General features: G+C 35.3%; 1 protein-coding gene across 29 annotated transcripts in view; it reads right to left on the bottom strand.

Moving 5' to 3' along the window:
* The window catches only part of gab1 (GRB2-associated binding protein 1), a 103,190-nt gene that overhangs the window by 68,396 nt on the left and 10,518 nt on the right, over positions 1 to 24,276 (bottom strand). For 9 of the 29 annotated variants that reach the window (XR_012396522.1, XR_012396529.1, XM_073933491.1 and 6 more), the window contains exon 1: positions 11,061 to 11,403. The gene's annotated coding sequence lies outside the window, so the exon portion shown is untranslated. 29 annotated transcript variants of the gene reach the window in all.

Here is a 24,276-nt window from a genome sequence, read left to right as displayed (position 1 = left end):
CCCATCTCTATCTAAGTGAGTGAGTGAGTGATTAAATGTTGAATGTGATGAGTTTTCAACAATACTAAATTGAAACTTTATTTTTTTACATGGTTTAATAATTTTTTGTTAATAAAATTGAAAAATTGAAGTTCCTGTTTCAAAGCTTACAGATAGATGGCTAATTTGTATGTCATTGACACTTTTGGCACTTTTTTTGGGGTATTTACATTAGTTTTGTTTTTCCTGTAAATGATTCAATAAATACCGTACCGTGCCATTCATACCGAGGTATTACTGTACTGTGAAATTCTGATACCGTTACATCCCTAATCCTTATGGTTCTTTTTTATGCTAATAACAACAAAAACAATTATTATTAATATTGTCGCGGGTCACAGTGGCACAGTGAGTAGCCCAATCACCTCAATCGTTGCTGGCTTGAGCCCCGGCTGGGTCAGTTGGCAGTAAGCCTCACAACAAGCTAAATTGGCCGTGGTGTATATGTGTGAATCCAAGAGTGCATGGGTATTTTCCAGTGTTGGTTTGTGGCTAGAAAGGCATCCGCTGCGTAAAACATGTTTGACAAGCTGGCGGTTCCTTCCGCTGTGGCGACCCCAGATTAGATTAATAAAGGGACTAAGCCGAAAAGAAAAGAAATGAATGAATGATATTGTTGTTGTTATCACTGCTGTTGTTGTTAGTGCTACTAATTAATATTTCAGAAAGCTTTGCTAAGTTGGTTATTGAGTGGTTCCAATTAGTTGCCCTACTAACACTTGCATGCAAAACCCAATCACATAATCAGCTATTAAGATGCAAACTTTTGCATCTCATTTTAATTAAACTAATCAATGTGTGTCACCAACTACAAGATCAAGACTGAAAGTCATACTAAACAGTCAAACGCTAGAGGTGCTCCAGGACTTAACTGTACGAGTGTTTTATTTGGTTTGCATCTTTTCCTGCAAAGCTGCAGCTCAAAATTAATGTAATTTGGCCATGGCCATATAAGCTAATGGCAGAAGAGTTTCCCTCTCCATTAACCGGGCTTTAATATGGCTGCTCTCAGGAAGCCCACGAGTTACATAAGAGACATTTCAAAAACAATTCCAACCTCTTCCGATCACTTTCACTTCTGGTCACGAGACTGCAAAGCCAGTAAACACATCGATGAGCGCACTAATGCGCACACAAAACCACAAACGCACATAAATGGACTGCAGAACAAGAGACAGTCAACTTGAGGCAACACTGGAGGAAAAACAATACAAATACTATGGCTTTTCCAAAACAGGATACCAACCGGCAACCCGGGAACATGCAGCATACAGAACGGGAAAGTATCTGAGGCACAAAGCAACATTATTTAAGCAAGAGTTTATTTACCTGTTGAGGTTGATTGTTGTTATTCCCAAGTGTTCGGCAAACTAATCTTAACTTTGTGGTGTTGATGATGTTCTGACTATATGGAAGTTCTGTCTCACTTTTGCTCCACAGCTAGTCTGCAACTCCAATAACCCCTGACCTACAGGAAGTAGACACAATAGACTGAAAATAACGAGAGGCCACCTCCTCCCCCCTTTCTCCCTCTCTTCTTTTTCCTACACTCCACCTTCCCTTAGACGACAACAACACCCTTTTTCGACACAGTGGAGAAGAAAGGCTGCAGTTTCCCCTAGTGATACCTGTCGAGACTCTTTCCCCTGTACCTCCGCCAGGATTGCACAAGAGCTCACTGGGTCTTTTCCATGCACGCCAAGACAGCCTGAATAGCTATTAAAGAATGTTCTGCTTTGATGCACACAAACTTTACAACTCCTCATCAAAAATGGTAATTGGCAGTGATTAACTAATATGCTGGCAACAAAGTTGGAAGCACAGAGAAAAAACTCAGATCGTTACACCAAATTTAGATTTAGACTTTTCTATTTTGTTAATAAAACTTGTCACATTAATCATGTAAATGCAACTGTTTAAGTAGCATTCACTTATCATGCATTCATTTTAAAAAATATACAACAAAAATGCTAAATACTTCTTAGCCAAATTGAAACCTCTAAATTTTAGGGGTCACCTCAAACAGTCAAGACACTCAGAAGATGTTTTTTTTTTCTCTTTTAACGGTCATCACTGACATGTATCATTGAAATTAATCAACACACATAAGTAAAATATTTTATTTTATTATTAATAATACTTTGCTTCATCAAAGATGCATTTAATTAGTCAAAGTTGACATAAAAAAACATAGTTATTAGGGCTCCACAATATATTGTTTTAGCATCAATATGAAAATGTGCAATTTTTTATAATGTGCATCTGCAATAGTCACATTGCAAAGATATTCAATGCTGAGTCTGAATTATATAGTTGAGAGGGAGGCATAGAATTGTATTAAATCACTATATTTGTATGGAATTTATATGATTTATACATTTCAAAGCAAAAACCAGAGTATTTCAGGCTAATTTATACTTTCACCTGGCACCACGTTGCGGACCTCTGCTGACTTCACGCGCAACTCACGAAACGCACAAGGTTTTTTTAATACTTGACGCGTTCACCATAGTGATATTGTTTAAAACGACAGGGACGGTCAAAAGAAACACACCGAAAAGTCAGATGTATAAACAGAGAAGTAGGACGTTTCCAGAAATGCGTCATATGATTAATATCATTCAAGATTTTTAAACTAATTATGTTTTTTCCTTTACATTTTTTTAAATCAAACTTTGATGCATCACTTGCTTTTGCTCATGTCTGAGACAGTTCTACCTATTTAAGTTACATCATTGACAACAGAACATGGGTTCCTCTACAAATATTTTTTTTTATTATGGCAAGAATAAAAGCCAAAAAAAAGTACATTTTAAAAAAATTCTGACGTTTTTTGTTTTTATAGATTTGGCTCACTCCACAATTCACGCATTACTGTCTGGCTGGTGGTTTGAGTCTTCTGATTATATGCCAAGGCAATAATGGTCCAACATTACTGACCATTATCACCAATAAAGCCTAGAAAAATAGGGCATCAGCATTCTGTAAACTGATAGGTTAAATTATTCTTTTCCAGTTATCAAAGAAATAATTGTGGTACTTCATTTTAGTTTCAGCCGAAATCATGTTGCCCACACCCAAAGCGAACCTTCGCAAACTCCGTGATGACATCACATTCGCCTCACGCACTCGAGCGAACTAGCAAACATGTAGAGTATAAACCAGCCTTTACCCCACTGACAGATAATTTAGATTTAAGGAAAATCTCTTAATTGTGACTTATTTCTTCTCACAGTGAAAACAAAACAATATATTTACTTGCTCTAAGAATTTTTTGATATTTGCAATGGACAATTGTTATTTTCTGTACGTTAATACTGTTAGACTTCACAGAAAACTATCGAATAGAGCTATTCAAACAATTCTTGTTAAATGGTATTCATATTGCAATATACATCACAGAAAATATCGTAAAATCAAAGTTTTCCAATATCATGCACCCTTAATTTTTTACATTTTAATAGTTCAAGCAATAGCTTCTATTTATTACATAAATTTGCAAAATAAAGTTAACCATGTTTTTTTTTTTATATTTATCGATGATAATAAGACAAGTTTCCTGAGCTCCAAATCAGCATAATAGAATGATTTCTGAAGGGCCATGTGACACTAAATACTGAATTAATGGATAAAAAAAATAAATCGGGTCTGGCAAAACAGTAAAGCAAAAAAAAAAATTTATTTTATAGAGTAAATTTCTAGCAAGCGTTTTTTTTTCATCAAACAATAGAACAATAAATGGCTTTTAAAAATGGCATGCCCTATTAAAAACAATAATTTATTAAAACTTAACAGACTTCATGTTGTGTATGAGTGTCTGTGAGCGCTTGCATGTTGACATTCTCACTTTTCTCCAACAGCCTCTTGTGATAACACATTATGTCATCCCAGTCACCCGACATAATCCAATCTCAGGCCAATCCAAACCACAGCAAATCACATCTAGCGCACAGGCTTGAATTTATTTGGGCCAAATCTAATTGTTAATATATACCTAAAGCAGAAAAGGTACAGGAAATGGAGCCATGGCGAACAGAGATAAGAAAAAAAAAAAAGCTGCATCCCTAAGCATCCTTCTCACTCTCGTCTTGCACTGATTAGATAAGTCCTAAACAATACCTGCTCTGAAGTTTGCCATTCAGTTATTTATGACCGCCATATAACTCCACAGCAAAGGGAAGACTTCTTAAGTGGCAGATACAACGTGTGACATGTTGCAAGTCACTTCCATCTGTTTAGCTTCGAGAACTGGTGTATCAAAACATTTTGAGAGGTGTGGGCCACTGGACAGACTGAGGACCAGCTTTTTCAATTATAATATATGCGGATACAGTGTGAAGTATGTACAGCAGAACTGAATCGGAATGCCTTTTGCATATACTGACTTTTACCTGAAAGAAATCATCAAGAAAACAAAAAGGATTATAAGCTGGGGCTGCACAATATAATTTAAGCATTAATATCACAATGTGAAAACATGAAAATTTCACAGTTTCAACTGTGAAAACATGAGAATCTGATTAGGCAATCTTTAAAATCAACAAGATAATCAAAACATTACTTAGGATTGTCTGAAGAGTAGAAATCTAGAATAGATCAGGATAAAACATGTCTGCAAGTCACTTGTTAGGACAGCAAAAACATATGTGATCTCCTAATAAACATATGGGAATGGAGGCGGAGGTGGGAGCGGAGGTTTTAAAACCTCATTAATGAAATAAGAGCCTCAGTTGGTGATGCCAAAAAAATATTGTTAAAAACAAAAGGGAAAATAATTAATGACTAATATGTTATTTTAACTTAAGTAATGCTTTTGCAGACTGCATATAATATATACTTCTACGTATCACATATAAAGTGTTTAAAATCAAATAAATAAGTAAATAATAATCAATAAATTTCCTATAAATAAGAATATGCTATTAGCCAATTTTGAAGTAACAGCACTTATTGTGATTAAAGTGTAAAATACATTAAAGCATAACTCTCCCATTTAAATAAAAAGACTTGTTGATCATGGTACATTTATAGTCAGTATATCTGTGTTGTTACCAGAGACATTGTAAACTACAGTTCAAGTACAAAAAAGAATCAATTTCCACTTTCCCATCTTGCTGATTCTACCGATAGAGACTGTGCAGGCCATTGCAACTGTCTTTCTATTGAGTTTGCTGAATAGTAGTTAACAGAGTCCATTGAACGTGTTTGATTTGTACTGTGTTTTACCCTCAACTGCACTGAAGCACTTAAGTGTGACGTGCTGTGATAAGAAGACAAAGTTCTGAAGGACAACTGAACTGACTGTATGCTGTGCTGTGCTTGTCAAAGTAGAAACAAGGTCACCGATCAATAGCTATTAACCCACTGTAAAGTTCACTCAGGCTTCACTCAGACTATTGGGTATAATCCACAACCAAAGCACTGGCAAAGTGTTTTTGAACATATGCCATGATAATAAAATGCTGTTATTTATAGTAACTTGTGACCCGTTTATACATGTGGCATTAACATACATTTTTTTGTGTGAAAAAAAAAAAAAAAATAGTAAAGTCAATAGGTCCAACCAGCATTCTTAAAAAAATCTTCTCGTGTTCAACAGAAGAAAGAAACTTCAATAGGTTTTAAAGGGTGAGCAAAGGCTGATTTATACTTATGCGTCAAGCGCACGCCTCTGCTGACCACTGGCCATTGCTGATGTGCACCTCTCAAAAAATGTAACAACACGTCGCAAGAATGTGTACCACAAGCTCTGCGATTGGTATGCTTGGTAGCGCTGATGAGTGTGGGCGGGGGTGAGATCTGTGCGAACCCATTGCAGCGAGTGTTTACAAGTTCTGTGAAGGAGCTCCAAATGGAAACTTTTGTTTTGTGTTTACCTTATAATTGAAGTTGTTGAACTTTTACACTAAGGCAGCATTCAGAAAAAAACAAAACACCAGGAAATAAACACAACACAGAGAAACATAAAAACCTCACTGCCCGCTAGCGTCTTTCTTAGTCGCTTAGTCTCTTTAATAATCTGGGGTCGCCACAGCGAAATGACCCGCCAACTTTTCCAGCATATGTTTCACCCAGTGGATGTCCTTCCAGCTGCAACCCATCTATGGGGAACATCCAGACACACTCAATCACATCCATACACTATGGACAATTTAGCCTACCCAATTCACCGCACATGTCTTTGGGTTGTGGGGGAAACTGGAGCACCCGGAGTAAAACCACATTAAGGGAGAAGATGCAAACTCCACACAGAACCTGGCTAACTGACCCAGCCAAGGCTTGAACCAGCAACATTCTTGCTGTGAGGCGACCGCACTACTGCACCACTGTGTCGCCTAAATCTGCCTTAAATGATGACAATTTTCATTTCTGGGTGAACTATCCCTTTATGAGGCATTCAAATGAGTATCTGGTGACCAACTGGTGTGGATTTCTTTGTGAAAGTTAGCATTTATTTATTTCCACTTTAACAAAAGCATTTATTGATGCATACAAATACTAATAAATTATTAAACCCATGTTACGCGATTTTAACTGTAACTCTGGTACTTATCACTTTGGTATAACATCTCATAATGATCAGTTAGAGCTGTAGGCAAAAAGAAGGTGGTGTTTATTTAATTTTTTTTTACAAATTCAAATGTTTTTACATTTACACTGCGAATGCACTCTAAGAACAAGACTTCCGATTCTGATTTGACCTTAGGAAGTCTTGATGGAAAATGGTTTTCCATGGCATAATAAAAAATTATGGTACTGTACACTTTTATGGCTGTTTTCACTGTCAAAAGGTACCAAAAAGGGAACTGTACCGTATCACTTTTTGGGAACCCTTTGCAATTGGTTTACAGAGGAATATCACTAACAAATACACAAACAGAAGAATGAAAACAAAGGAAATGTCATTTTTAAATACAGCCGAGACATTACATCGTAATACTATATATATATATATATATATATATATATATATATATATATATATATATATATATATATATATATATATATATATATATATACACACACACATTAACAAGCCATGGTCAACCTGAGCTCAAACAAACCCTGTCGTTGTCTTGATGAACAGCCACACTGCCAATAACAACGAAATTGTGTTCTGTTTTTGTTTTACGAGGCCGTCTAAAGGTGCAATTGGTTTCACTTTCTCCAGAGAGCTTGCGATCATGTTTATATTTGAAATAACAAACTTCTTGAGCTGATGATAATAACGTGTTCGTGATTATTGATGTGCTTCTGACACCCAATCCTTTCAGAAACTTACAAACGCAAGAGTGAAGCGCAAAAAAAAAAAAGAAGCCTGAAAAAAACAAATGATTGTTTCACCAACCTAAACCATGAACAAACTGCCATGTTTAACTATTTTCATCACCTTTTGGACTATTACGAACTCAAAATTCCGTAATAACTTTCTAACAAGAGGCTACACGTGCTGGTGAAAATTAAAGATACACAAGAGAGGTGTGCACTGACTGTGGGCTTTATGTTGCATGTTTTTTTTTTTTTTTTTTTTTTAACCCAAATAAGGACTAAATGTATGCTGTGTGTAGTTTTTCTGTAATTGGTAACATATCGGAGACTGTAAGGGTCTGTATGTGTTCATTTATGTTGCATTTAATTATTTATTTTATATAATTACAGACTTTACAGTAGGCTATTTCACACTGTAATTGATCTGCAGTTATAATCAAATTAGGATTATAGAAAAGTTAGTAATGAACATTTATACAGAAGTATTTATGGATATAAAGCATCTGTTATGTGAGAAGTGGTTCTTCTATGATATGTGAATAACCCGTACAGCTTTATTTTGACATTTCCCCAAGTGACAATGATGTTGACTGAAACTTTTTGCCGTACACCATGCCTACCAAAAGGGTACCATTGGTACACTTTTGGCAGTGAAAACACAAGCCTGATAAAAGTGACCCGTACCATACTGTACGAGTCAGTGGAAATGGGCCATGAGAGATTATTTGTTGTGGAGACTCAATTTTGCTATATGATGTTCATGTAATAACATACCACATGTTCATATTTGAAGCAATTCAACTGATTGTCAAGCAGTCAATTAGGATTTTTATTACGTCAATAAAATAATTCTATCAGTCAATATAATAATCTCCCTTTGGTTTGAAATAAGCACCGTCATGCCTTACTATTTGCAACACTAAATGACTAATTTTGTGCAACATCACTGGCATTTAAAAACAAAGACTTAAAAGTTTGCAAGCATCTTTATGAGTTTGTGTACCCTTTATATGGACATCTAAAAGGCATTTCAAAGGTCACAGATTACGTCTGAGCACTAGCTGTGGAGCACCAAGTGGTAAGGCATGGGCTAGTCATCTGACCAAGATGGAGGGAAACAAAAGAGCATGACATCAACAAACTCAGATACACGCAAACCGAGCAGGCGTACTTCACTGCCCCTCTCTTCTCCAGCTCCCTCCATCCCTGCTCTTTGATCCAAGGGGGCGATAGTTACGCCGGCATAAAAAGGTCAGCGAGGTGACACTTTGCCCGCATGAGTCAACTCCTCCCCGATCCCCTTTCCTTTCCATCTATCGCTCTCTAAGTCACATGTCTTCGTCAAAGCTGCGTCATTCGCATTCAACACATTCTTCTGGCCTTGGCAGCCTCTGTTCACATGACTGGAGCACTGCTTAGGTCTGTCCGACAGCCTTCCCCCAAACAATCCCCTCTTTTTTAGTGGCAAACACTCAAAGTAGACAGCGACCTCTACAAGTTAGGTGTCAGAAAGAGAGTCTGCACAAGACGCTCAATTTTTTTAGTTTGTAACGCTGCATAGGAGCGAATGTTACACCTAGAATAAATTTTCAATATACAAAGCACAAAATCTAGACTTTGGAACAATTAACTCATGTGATTTTTTTCACCTCTTTTATGTCTTTATTTAAATGAAAAGAAAAAGCTAAAATTATTTACATTAAGCATAAAACCCTGAACATTAACAAACAAAACAAATCTAAAGTTATGTTACATTAAACGGGTCGCAGAACTCAGGAACCCTTGTGATAAGTGGACCACCATCGAGTGGCCGATTAGTGAATTGCAGCCAGCAACTAAGGCCCAATCCCAATTCTATTTTTTTACCCTGTCCCTTTACCTTTCCCTCAGCCCTTGAAGTGTGAAGGGGAAGGGCTTTAAAATTTACCCCTAAGAAATGGGACAGCACTACAACACCTGCACATGTCATTATATGCCATCGCTATCTCTTGCTTCATATGCGATAGATGACTGCGACTGCTGTAGTTATTCCAGGTGCATTATTTTTTGGTATCTATCTTCAGGAAATCCCTTAAAGCAACAATATGATGTTATCAAAATGACATAATGTGGCAATAAGATTGTAACTGTACTGTGCATTTACACCGTGGCCATATTCACCTATATAAACACAAGAAAACAACATCAATTTTAAACCACACACTGTAAAAAAAGTTATTCCCTGCAACTAGACTACTGATAGGGTACTCGAGTGTCATTGAGTGACAAATGTGAACTTATGTTGTGGGACTATACATTACTATTATTATAGATTATAGACAGTGCAATTTTGCACATTTTTAAAAATGAATGATTGTAAAACACGAATGTGGTTATGAATGTATTAAAACATATGCTTGTTTGTTGTAAAAAAAAAATTACTAATTTGTGGATCTCCTTACTTCAGTGTGCAGCATGCTGCCGCTGTAGCTGGTGTATTTTGGGAAATTTTCATACCCCTTGGTTTCGAGTGTGGTCCTGAAGAATCTCCATTTCGAGGGTTATCTAGTTCTTCCCCTTTAGCCCTACACCTTCAAGCTAAAGAGAATCGGGACACCCCTACTCCTTACGTGAATGCGCAAAAAGAGGGGTATAGGGGTAAGGGGAAGGGCTAAAAGGTAGAGAATTGGGATTGAGCTTTAAACTCAGTCCATGCAATATTTTTTTTACATTCGTCATCATCAGAGTTGTGGAAAACATTTGAGACCATCAAAGTGCATTTAAATCTATAGTCTACATAGATTTGACTCTCTGAGAATGCCATTCGAATCAATTCATTTTCTGTGTGTGATACATAATAGACACAACATACGGAATAGCTCTTACTGCATTATTTTGAATGAATCCAGAAGCAGAATGAAAAAGAAGTTCTTGGAAGTCTGTAAAGCGATCATATTTTTGACGCAAGTTCTTTACATAAAAGTTTGTTTACAGGCCTCATTTTTTTTTTTTTTTTTTACAAGTTGTTCACACACAGGCAATAAAAGAGTGATCAATACATGTAAAATGGTATATTTAACTGCTCTAAAGAAGCAATGCAACTGAAATGGCAAACTAATTTTCTTTTATATCGCTACTGTTGTGACTGGTCCTATTACCGACCTGTGTAAATAAGACCTTGCAATAAACAGTAAGAAAAAGAATAGGTTTAAAGCAGATTAAATTTCATAGAGAGGTCTCCTATTTCACTGAAAGATTAAGTTAGCATATTTTAATTATAAAAAAAAACATAAGCACCAAAAAATCTTCCCCAAGTTTCACAGAAAGAGTCACCTAGCATCATATTACCAAACCAGTTTTCTGAACATCACCAACTGGTTAAGCAAAAAGCTATTTTAGGCTCTCAAACAGAAGTAATGTTTTGCTGGTGTCACAGAAACAAATAGTAGATAAGTTTTAGAGAATTCAACCTAAAAAATCAAAACCGCACTTCCAGTCTCTAAGACAGAGTAGCTGATGCAAATTTAAAGTAAGTGAAAAAAATAAGCAAATGCTCTGTCAAGCAAGAAAAATATAATGACCCTGTGAAAATGTTCAGATTCTAAAGTTAAGCGCACACACTCAGCATTTACGGTTAAAACACCTGCTCATATAGAGGCTGCAACAGAAACTCTAGAGTCACTCATCTGCATTGGAAGCCAGGTGTCTTCCTCCAAAACTTGTAAAAACCAACAAAACGTGCAACTAGGAAAAGTAAGAAATGCACTGACCTTGAGAGCTGAGCAGCTTTAGTAGAGAGAAACTTAATCCAAAGTTCTTGAGCAAAGCACGATGTATGTTATGGCACTAAAACAAAGTCAAGATTCAAATGAAAACTGGAAACAAGTCTTCCTAAAAAGTGGACGAAGGTGTCCACACCACAACGTCATGTTTGGAGAAAGCCTGTTCACTGCATGGTCTATGCTAGAGGTCTTTTTGCTTCTCCCAGCAATACACATGAACTGTATCTCTGTTGGCATGTTGCCATGCTGGAGATATCAAACCACATTGAGCAGCCCTTCTAATGCAATCAGGAGAGAAAGAGATAGAGAAAAAGCACTCTAACAGTAGATTGTCGCTGAGAGCTTGGTCTCCTTCATACACACTCGCAGTAAGGGGGAAGGGTAGTCCAATGTGAAACAGGCCCTGGCAGACTCTAGGTAACCTGAGAAATTACACGGGGCAGCGGCGGCATTTCACAGCTTGTCTCCAATCAGACCCCTCCCTGCACACTAGTAAGACCACTGCAAACCTGAGCATGGACATTCTGGAGAAGCATTTAGTCCATTAGCTCCCGTTTACACCTTGTGTAAAACCGATTTCAAGTGGACAACGCAAAATGAAGGTGTAAATACATTCGGTCAGATTGCTTGTTTCATTGTTTCAGGTGTTTGCACGATCTTGTTTTCAGTGTAAAATTGTATCGTTTTAAGGCCGATTTATACCTCTGCATTGACTACTCGCTGTGACCCACAGCACCTGCCTTGCATAGTCATGCATTTATACTTCTACATGCTGTTTGTGTTGCTCTGCAATGACACCTCCAAAACGCTAGTTCGCAGTGAGGTTTTTATGATCCTTTATGTCGAGTTTCTTCTGAATTTTTTTTCTGAATGCTACCTTAAATGTACAAGTATCTAAAACTCCCTCATTCAGAGGTGGGAACCGGAGAACGTGCAACAACAATATTCATAAGGTAAACAGAAAACAGTCACCGGACTCGACACTTGTAAACACGTTTCAATAGGTTTTCGTGGCTCTCAGTCCCACATACACTGGTCAAAGCTATCAAGTCGACCAATCAAAGTTTGCGCAATGGGATGTTGCGATGTGTAGTTAAATTTTTTTAAGAGGTGCGCGTCAGTGTTAGTATCAGCCATGGTAAGGCCTATGCAATCACGCAAAGGCTGCTAAAGCATATGTATTCGCTTGACGCCAAAGTAGAAATCAGCCTTCAGAATGAAAACACTCCTTACTACCGTTTTTACTGCAGTTCAGAAAAATCCTCTCCGTTCACACTACACTGCATAAACCAAAAGCCATTCATGCTCATTGGCAAGCACATTTTTTTCCAGCAAATATACTCAACATTCCGTAATGGTCATATGAAAAAGTCTTTATGAATCAGGTAATTTTTACAAAATATAGCAGACCTGTCAGAGAGCGATTGGGTATAACTATGCTTCCTTTTTTCCAAAAGTCTGCTTTTCAAGCCATCGATGGGTAAATAAAACACCAGCATTACCAAACTCAAATACAGTCTTTAGCATTTAAAACAATCCATTTCTACGTGTCAAAGATGTTGAAATGGTGTATGTGCTAGGCATAACCATAACAAAACTACATAAACAAAAAGAAAACACACTACTGTAAATGCTCAAGTGGTCAAGGACCACCTACTTATGCATAAGAAATAAAGAATCTATTAATCACAGCATTTCAATGTTTGTTTTATCAAAATAGTTGTACACAAGATTTTTATTATGTGATTTCTTCTCTACTCATTAACATTATGGGTCTTTTGATGCACTGCATTGAGCATTAATTATTGCTCAGTAATTAACAAAAATGATGGCAGGCGTGATGAAAGCGTCATGTCAAAGATCGAACACACAAGTGGTGACAGAAGACACATCTAAATGCATGTAAATATCAACTGGAAACCCATTCTTAAAACCACTGCATAAAAAAAAAAAACACAGCAGTTCCCCATTTATCCTTTAATGGTTCAACCCCCTATACATTGAATTTGTAGCTTTAGCACCCAAAAACACCCAACAATATGTGTTGTTGCGCATCAAGCAAGTACACTTGGGCCTATTTACAACAATTCATTTGCAATACAAATGTGTGTTTGTTTGTAAATATTAAAAGCTTAAATTGAATTGGTTTATCATACAAAATAAATGTTCCTCTTGACTGCTGAGGACCTGGATTACATGATACGGTGACATTTGATATAGATCTTCTTAACCAGAATGAATGAAAACAATAGAATGAAGCCTTGCAGGTTTGGAATGAGGGTGAATAAATGACATGAGAAAAAATGATGACATAGGTGTAGTTTTAATATTAATTTGATTATCTGCATAGAAAATAGAAGTTAACATTTTGTTGATTATGTATCAATTTGTTTAGAATGAATTGATTAATGTTAAAAATGCACTAACTTACAAATAAAATACTTAATATTGATCATCGCCAGCTAAAGAAAGCTTATGCATTAACTAAAACAGAACTTAAGAATAATATTTCGGTTACATTTTAACATCTTGAATGTTTCATAAAGCTTTAAGAAAAATATCAGTAATAATTTCAACTCAAGTTTCACAAATCATAAATACACAACCGAGTCCTCATCTTCACCTCCAAAGTTACACCCTTTAGAAAATGCTAATATAGTATCCACAGGTTATCCATACAACTGATTCAGTAAAGACATCATCAATTGTTAATAACGCTTTTAATTGATATGCCGTACTGATGGTCGATTAAGCATGGACTTCATTAAAGGATTATGTGCTGTGCGATACGCATTCACAACGTCACGCATCATCTGTGCACTTTACATTCTCTTTTCAAGTTAGTCTCTCAAATTAAACATTAGAGACACATAAAACCCCTCTGTGCGAAAAACCAGTTTGGACTTTCAACCCTTCATCTGTTTGCTCACATGGATGCACAAGTGAATAAATTGTTTATTACACTAAAAATCATTCATCCTTTCTACAAACCGACATTTTTTTACAATGAAATTATTTTTTGGATGACAAGGAATGCAGATTGCATCATCCGCTTTTGTTGTCAAAAGCAACCAGACTACAATCAGTTTACAATCGCACATTCAGCAAGCACATACTCTCAAGCTAATAATGTGCACATGTGCAAAGCTCAAAATATTGTAAATAATGTTCAATTTCTAACACGGATCAATTATTTTGCAACACAAGAACACAAGAGTGTCATCAGGATCCACATCGATTAATTTGAAGTTGTTTGTTTCTGTTTTATTTTTAATCTAAAAAAAAAAAAAACTATGACCATTCACTCACATTACATGAATCGCCAAAGACCACAGATTCAGCTAAAAGTTTGCTTTAATGTTCTACTGAAGAAACAGTCACCTACATTGTAGATGAAATTAACAGGAAAATCTCATTTGTTGGGTGAGCTGTCCCTTGAAATCCCTAGAGATTAAAGCAGTTAGGGTTAGAGTTCACATTTTTCTGTATCAATATCTAGCAGCAAATTGATTAAAATATAAATATTGCAGAACTCAGAATCACCAGCGAAACATGACAAAACAAATGATATATTAATAAAACAAATAAATTAGAATGGAGCACAAACTCAAATTGCTATTTGTGCATTTAAAGTCCATAGGTCCAGATGGTGCTGATGTAGTAACCAAGATTGTAGTCCTTTACTTATGAAAACACTCCTCAGCTCAAATCTACTGCAGTAAACTAGAAGAGGTTTTCATGTCAAAAAGTCAAAAAGGCAACATTTTTTGGGGGCGGGTTTCTTGGTTGTGACCAAGAATTCGTGTTTGGTCACTTCCAAGTTGCATATCTAAAAGCCCCTAAAAACTATGATGTAATGCTCACTTACAGGACACACGTGTTTTCTATTAGAGTAAATTTGGATTGTTATGTCAGTCATTCTGGAGTGTCACTACAACAGCCAAAACTGATTCTTCAATCCCACGCGACTGTTTTCCAGCGCAGGTCTTCCAGCCTACTCATTTCACTCTCTCTCTCCAACACCTCCTCTTAATGCACTCAGACCAATAACTGGGCTTTGTTCCAAATAAAGAATAGAGAAAGAGAGAGCGAGAAAGAGCTCTCTATAGCCATCTGGGAAGCATCAGCTGTGGTAGAACAGCAGCAGCGCAGGAAATGGTCGCCATGCTGCTGTCAGGCACCTCATGAGAACGACACGTCAGAAGAGCAGCTGAAGAGAAAACAGAGGAGAGAGAGAGAGAAAAAAAAAGAGAGAGATAAAGAGACCTCTCAATGGGGTAGATGAGGGACTCGACAAACTTGCATTCCTGTGCAGCATGGGACTCTGGGAAATAGAAGCTGCAAAGCAACCTTTGTAGTTTTTACTTAACTGATACTTTCCCAAATGGTAGCACAGGTTATATTAGTTCAAGATATATATTAGACCGTAGCTCAGGAACAATAAAATCACATTTAAATAATTATTAAAATATGTTGATGCATGAATAATAATAATAATAATAATAATAATAATAATAATAACAAGAGTTAATATACATTCTTATTAAAAACATTTAATCACAAATGCAAGCATCATACAGTTGAAGTCAGAGTTTTTATTATTATTATTATTATTATTATTATTATTATTATTGTACCTGCCTTCCAATAAACAGAGTATAAAAAATAAGGGAAAGAACCGTAGCTTTAAAATAGAACCTTCCAAAAAAATAAAAGAAAGAAAGAAATGCTTGAATCTATTCTTTAACTGGGTTGCCCCTTGAAGTCTGAATCACAAGATTTGCCAACTTCAAAAACAAAATGTCTGTGGCTGAAATCTCTCACTTCCCCTGTAAAGCTTCTTTTTATCTGCTGCTTATTTTATTCAGCGGTGAACATTTATAACAGGGTTGCGTATGGTCATCTAATCAACTATTCATTAAGAAGCAAATAATCAAAGTAATCAAGAGCTTCAATTATTTATAATGTTATAAATAAATGGGGTGAAATAATAAGAGCAAAGCTGCTATGAATGTAAACGCCAAAAATGACAAAAAGAAAAAAAAAATTCCCTTAATTTGCTCACCCTCCACTTGTTCCAAACCTGTCTGAGTTTCTTTATTCTGTTGAAAAATACTAAAGAAATTATAGTAACAACCAGTTGCGGAGACATGATGGCTCAGTGGGTAGCACTGTTGCCTCACAGCAAGTACGTCACAGATTCGAGCCCCGGCTGTGTCAGTTGGCATTTGTGTGTGGAGTTTGCATGTTCTCCCTGTATTTCAAGTGGGTTTCCTCCGGGTTCTCTGGTTTCCCTCACAGTCCAAAGACATGCGCTATAGGTGAACTGAATAAGCTAAACTGGCCATAGTGTACGTGTTTAAATGCAAGAGTGTAGAAAAATTCTTCCAGTGCTGGGTTGTGGTTGAAAAGGCATTCACTGTATAAAACATATGCTGGATAAGTTGGCAGTTCATTTTGCTGTGGCGACCCCTGATTAATAAAGGGACTAAGCCAAAAAGAGAATGAGCCCTGTAGCCCTGTGAAACACTGTAATCCATAATGTATATTTTTTGTACAACGGATGTGAATGGCGAAAATTCTTTAAAATATCTTCTAAGTTCAGAAAAAACAATTACAATTACATTTTTAGATGAACCATCTTTTTTAAAACTGCTTTTTATAACGCATAAAAAACCAAGAAAAATGCTATACCAGTTGTGTGGATCATAATTTGATTCATATACAAGTTTTTTGTTGTTGTTAATTGCTCTTTTTTTAATAGAAATAGCAGCACATTTTTTTATTTAGTCTGGGCTAAAGAAGGTAGTGAGTCAGGTTAACCAAACGTATTAACTCTTTTCCCGCGCTTGAAACTTTCAGTTGAGAGAAAATGCTTCCTTGCCATTGATGTTGCGCTTTTATGGCAACCTGGGTTTTAGATGTATTGCTGTAAACATGAAAATGCACTGATATGACAAAAACAATCATTTCTGTTTTATTTTTTTGGTCAAAAACAAGGTATTTTTATTAGCGCTGGACAAGATTGAGAGATTATCATGATAATTAAAGTTTGTTTTGACGTTATATATATGAGCAATATCACACGAGTAGCAGTGCGATATGGCTGTATATCGGCCATGGTGGGAGGCGTGCGTTGGGCGAGTGTGATATTGCGTTTATACAACAGTTTGACGGCATAATTGTGTATATAAAAACAAAATCAAACATGGAGAGTCTCAAAAACCCTTTTGTATGAGAAACTACTTTCTTCCGGATTCAAATCATAAGCTGACAGTTAAACAGTTGAGCAAGCGTCTTTTAAACTTTAGATCTGTAGTGTCTGCTTTTTTGTGGCTGTATGTGGGTGGAGTAATACAAAAAAGTAACACAGAAAAGGGTAAAGAGGCTGTAGGAGTTCTGATATTGCAGAATATCGCACGGCTATCAGAGAATCAGATTTGAGAACCAGACAGAACTGTTTTATAAGTGTATGTATTGTATATTGTACATTTATATGGTGGCAGGAAGAGTTAGAGCAAATTTTGCGACTAGTATATATTTTTTATATATTGCATAAAACATTAAATTTAATATTTGATCATTCATATCTGTTATAATTATTAGCACTCGAGTAAAATATGAACATCTAAATTAATTGGCACCGACAAATTCATAACATGTTCTTGACAAAGCGTACCCAATCGATATGGCTTGCTGTAATCATGGCTGACTGCATTTAATTTCATCGACAAACTTCTAAAGAGCATGCATGTTAAAGTACGGAAGGATTTTAACAAACTCACATAACTAACTATGATACATATAAACCAGAGAGCATGGTGGGTGGGGGGTCTGAGAAAATGAAAGTGTGAGACTTCCATTTTCATCTTATCTAATCTCTGCATGGGAAAGAACAAGTCTGAGCAAATATCCCCAGCAAATAAAAGCTCACATCTGTTTACAAACTGCCTTTTCCTGTAAGCCTCTTAATGCTGTATAGCTTGCATAGTTTTGCAGTTCAGCGTTCAGGCCAAAGGCTAATTCGGAATCAGCTGACCAAACAACAATAGTCTAGATATGCAGACGATGACACACACAAGAATACAAGCTAATCAAACGAGCTGTGAATCAGATGTCGGAGGCATCAATAGAAAAGGGGCAAATGAGCGTGTCAACTGTTTATAATTAGCTAAGCTCGTCAGGCTCAATGACCGAGCACTTCAAACAAACACTACAGATAACTAGGAGCACGTGACTGAGACAGACCCATAAAAAACACAAATTGTGAAATTAAAACCAAAAACAAAAACAGAGAGGAAAAAAAGAGAGAGGGAGACCAAAACACAGTGGTATAGATAAATGGTTCAAATTTATGCTTGAATAATTTTTAATCTTTGCACATATTTGCCAGGCAGAATAAAGATTTTTTCAGCTAAGATTTTTTTTCCAACAACACAAAAAAAAAAAAAAACACAAAAATACAACAGAATAAACAAAACACAACACAACAAAAACATATTTTCTTAGCAAAGCATGATAAAAACAAACATACTAAACTAAATTTGAAATCAAATAAACAAATAAATATTTATGTAAATAAAAAATAAAACACAACAAAACAAAAACACACAAAAACACAACAGAACAACAAAAATACTTTATTAAAAAAGGCAATTTTGATTTTAAAAAATAAACATACTAAACAAAATTTTTAATCAACTAGAAAAAATAAATACAAATAAATAAAACAACACAACAAAAAAACACAAAACAACCACAAAAAACATAACAAAAACAACAACAAACAAAACAAACAGAACAACCAAAACAAACAGAATTACCAAAACAGAACACAACAAACAGAACAACCAAAACAGAACACAACAAACAAAACAAACAAGACAGAACACAACAAACAAAACAGAACACAACAAACAGAACAACCAAAACAGAACACACAAACAGATCAAAACACAACAAACAGAACAACCAAAACAGAACACACAAACAGATCAAAACACAACAAACAGAACACACAAACAGAACACAACAAACAGAACGAACAAACAAACAAACAAACAAACAACAAACAAGCAAAACAGAACACAAAAACAGAACAAACAAACAAAACAGAACACACAAACAGAACAAACAAGACAGAACACAACAAACAGAACAAACAAAACAGAACAAACAAGCAAAACAGAACACAAAAAACAGAACGAACAAGCAAAACAAGACACACAAACAGAACACAAAAAAAAGAACAAACAAACAAAACAGAACACAACAAACAGAACAAACAAAACAGAACAAACAAGCAAAACAGAACACAAAAAACAGAATGAACAAGCAAAACAGAACACACAAACAGAACACAACAAACAGAACAAACAAAACAGAACAAAACAAACAGAACAACCAAAACGGAACACACAAATAGAACAAAAAGCAGAATACACAAACAGAACAAACAAAACAGAATACACAAACAGAACAAACAAACAACAAACAAGCAAAACAGAAAACAAAACAGAACACACAAACAGAACACACAACACAACAAACAGAACAACCAAAACAGAACACACAAACAGAACAAACAAACAAAACGGAACACACAAATAGAACAAAATAACAGAATACACAAACAGAACAAACAAAACAGAACACACAAACATAAAAAACAAGACTGAACACAACAAACAGAACAAACAAAACAGAACACAAAAAACAGAACAAACAAACAAAACAGAACACACAAACAGAACAAACAAGACACAACAACAAACAGAACAAACAAAACAGAACACAACAAACAGAACAAAAAAAACAGAACACAACAAACAGAACAAAAAAAACAGAACACAACAAACAGAACAAACAAGACACAACAACAAACAGAACAAAAAAACAGAATACACAAACAGAACAAACAAAACAGAACACAACAAACAGAACAAACAAAACAGAACACAACAAACAAAACAGAACACAACAAACAGAACAAACAAAACAGAACACATCAAACAGAACAAGCAAGACACAACACAACAAACAGAACAAAAAAACAGAATACACAAACAGAACAAACAAAACAGAACCCAACAAACAGAACAAACAAAACAGAACACAACAAACAGAACAAACAAAACAGAACACAACAAACAGAACACAAAAAAACAGAACACAAAAAAACTGAACAAACAAACAAACAACAAACTAGCAAAACAGAACACAAAAAGCAGAACAAACAAACAAAACAGAACACACAAACAGAACAAACAAGACACAACACAACAAACAGAACAAACAAAACAGAACACAACAAATAGAACAACCAAAACAGAACAAACAAACAAAACGGAACACACAAATAGAACAAAAAACAGAATACACAAACAGAACAAACAAAACAGAACACACAAACAGAAAAAACAAGACAGAACACAACAAACAGAACAAACAAAACAGAACACAACAAACAGAACAAGCAAAACAGAACATGACAAAGAGAACAAACAAAACAGAACACAACAAACAGAACAAACAAAACAGAACAAACAAAACAGAACAATCAAAACAGAACACAACAAACAGAACAAACAAAACAGAACACAACAAACAGAACACAACACAACCAACAGAATCCAACAAAACGAAAACACGGCAAAAAACTAAAAGAATAATACACACCATTGTTCAAAACACTAGAATAATACGGTAATTTTTTTCTAATATTTAACAGAATCCATATCAGACATGGTCCCAGTCTCAAAATTTGTAGACTTATACCATAATACACTAACAACTTAAACCACAGTGTTTGCAACATTGATAATTATAAGGCAGTAAGATTTACAGAGCACCAAATACAAATTTTGTGACTGATTTCTAAAAGACTGCCTGACACTTAAATCTGAAGTAATTGCATATGATTTAAAAAAAACAAAATATTAATACGTGGTTTGTAAGAAGAACTACTGGTATAATCTTCACTTTTTGCATATCACTTTAATAATTAGTTTTTCAATCTACTAAGAGGTTAAAAGCGAAGCTGAACACCATCTTAATCCATCATCATCATAGGCAGCATCTTAATTTATTATGCAAGAAATGGCACAACAAGAACAAATCAATAAACAGTTTGCAGCTTATTCTAAGTAACCTACATAACGATTGTAGCATTCAGTTGCCCCACATTGCATATTCTAGCTACTAAAATTATTAACGTTAAGTAACAGAAATGTTGTTTGTCATAACGAAGTCGCTTACTATGAAAGTGGTTTAGTACAATACAAGAGTAACAGCAACAGGAAAAGCCAAATGCAACTTTGTTTCCGAAATAGTTTCCCACCACTAAGGAATGTAAATAGACTGTAAATAAAGTTCTGTGCTCTGGATCAAGCTGATGGAGCTCTGGTGAATAATAAAAACCTCTTGAGCTTCCCGGCAAAAATAGAAAGGTCATAGAGGAAAGGCAGAGAGACTATGTATGGTTTGTGTGTGTTTGTGTGTGTGTTTTAAAGGGGCAGGTCCCCTTCCCTGCTCCCAGACAGAGACTGCGTTTGGAGGCCCTCTAGAGAGCAGACTGTGTGAATGAGTTACGACAGCTGAGGCCTGTTCCCTTCACCGCTGGAATCCTAAAACACACACCATCCTGCCAATAAAATCAAATCAACCGAGCAACAAATGCTTATCCAATGCTAATGTAATGCTCTCATGAGATCTGCACACACCTAAAGCACTGCAGCTTTAACAAATTGCACAGATAGACTTAAACGTGGCTAAATCCTGAAAATGTCAGTTACAAGCGGTTTCCTTAAGGTCTCCAAAATGTTTAATGTAGTGTAAAAATACTTTATGTATCTTCACACATTCAAAATGAAATACAACAGCAAAGACCAGATGAAATGGTTGGCATATTTAAGAACAACTTTCCAAAACAATGATTGTTGAATGATGACAGATACATCACTTTACCAATAAAAAAATACAACATACACACACACTAGGCCTCCAAAGCTGCTGTCTTTTCAGTCTGACAAATGACTGATATGGTTGAAACTCCAAAATTTACACTCAAAACAATTATGTTTGCTCAAACTACTTATTTAAAATTAGCTAAAAACACAAATGTTGGGTGTTTTTGATACAACGTAACTGTTTTTTAATCTGCATTTGTAAAACTAATAAGTAAGCTTGATTCCTTTAGGATGGCCCAACACATCTCGCTTGTGGAACCTAACATTTCTTTATAGTGTATACAGGTGCCCTCTGATCCATGAGAGTTTGCTTGCATAAGAGTAAGACAAATTTTTGTCCATTTAGTGATAAAGCAACATCATAATAATTTGAATCCATTGGTGAAACACCTGTACACACATTTTATCATTTTAATTGAAAATATTGAGAATGATCCCACTGGTAGCTCTAAATAAGATGAAACATTTACTAATTAATAATATATCATATAAACATTCTAAAAATAATAAACATAAACATAATAGTTTAAACTTTACAACAATCCCTAGTCGAAAAGGATGTAACGGACTGTAATAGTCAATAAAAATAAAAATGATAGTTCACTTCAATTGACATTCCTTACACATCAAGCATAAACAAATTGTTAGCAGATAAACTGAATTTAGTGGCTGTTTGGCCTAGGCAATTAATTAAAATTAAACTGCAAATGCAATTGTCATGCATATCTTGTCAGATAATGTTGTAATCTGTAGTAAATCTCCTCCGAGGGCCAGAGGGCGCTCTCAAACAGAAATGCCAAACACCAATGAAGAAACGCAAGAAATCCCCATAAAGTTTCATTATAAACTGAAAAATTAACTGCTTCATTTATTCAATGCGAGTAATAATCACACAATTCACAAGAATCACCACACATAAGATTTATGTGAAGTTATGAAGTGAAAAACGTCATGTAATTTCATGTGCTGCATTTAGAGCCACAGATCACTGAGAACAGACATTTGCAGCAGTCATTATCACAGAAAGTTTACCTTAATGTCATTATCGCCCAATTAAATCAACTTCAAGTCTACTACTAATAATTTCCTGTAGAATCTAAAGTAACATTGGAAGCAGTTTGTCAGTAACTTACTGTAAATAAATTACAGCAAAAATACGGCATTTACAATTACAGTATCATTTATCTTGCTGTATATGTATTTACAGAATTGTATACCATAATTGTAAAATATACAGTAATTTTCACATTTAAAATACCGTAACATACTGCACAAATGTCCTACAGTAAAATACAGCATTCACAATGTATAACTCTGTGTGATAAATTCTCCAATGCTCTGAAAGCATTTCCTGAAGGTTTATTAAAATTAGCTTTACTGACAAAATGCGCATGAAAATCATCTTTGATTAATCCAGGCTTAGGATGCTATACAAATAACAACGTGCATCTCTCAAATCACTTTGGAATACCCACTCAACACTCCACAAATATTCTCATTTACTTAAGCATAATAGCGAAAGACAAAGTTACATTGATGTTGTGTTTTCTACACACTTATGCCTCTTGAACAGCAAGCAGACAAGGTTGTTCACCTCCCATAAGTGCTTTAGCATATATTAGTTAGAGGTTAAGATGGTCATTTTAATTTAAAAGGAAAAAAATATAATTACAGCATATTGTTATTAGCCACTCCACAGCAGTTGTAAAATGTGCAGACAATTTCATGAAAAGGTTCAATTATATCCTGTCTAAAAACCATTCAGACAATAATCACAGCCTTTATTACTAAGAGATGTACTTGCTTTTTTTGTGACAAGAACTAGATGATGTTTACATAAGCCCTTCCTTTCAAAATTGCGTATGGAGTGTAGCAGAAGAAGCATTGATTAAACAGCTCATTACAATTTTGATGGCTAATACTGGGAAAGACCGGGAATTTAATAACATTATAGGGTCATTATATAATCTTTATTCTGATATCTCTCTGATTATCAAATTTAAATGAGAAAAAAAGACTGATATTAGTGAATACAACCATGAAATGCCTTTAGCCTAAAAATTATTATTAAAAATCAATTGGAATTGGAATCAACAGCCAACTTTAAATGACAAGGGCAGATCTTTTGATTTGAAAATAAGTTAAATTTAAATAAAAATAAAATTTAACTAAGGGCCATGGGCTGATCACTGGTATTAAACCAGGAATACGGTAATACAAGGTTTCTGCAGGTTACA

The sequence above is a fragment of the Danio rerio genome, chromosome 1 (genome assembly GCF_049306965.1).
Source record: "Danio rerio strain Tuebingen ecotype United States chromosome 1, GRCz12tu, whole genome shotgun sequence".
In the NCBI taxonomy this organism is placed as follows: Eukaryota; Metazoa; Chordata; class Actinopteri; order Cypriniformes; family Danionidae; genus Danio; species Danio rerio.
This window is presented reverse-complemented; position numbering and strand designations above follow the sequence as displayed.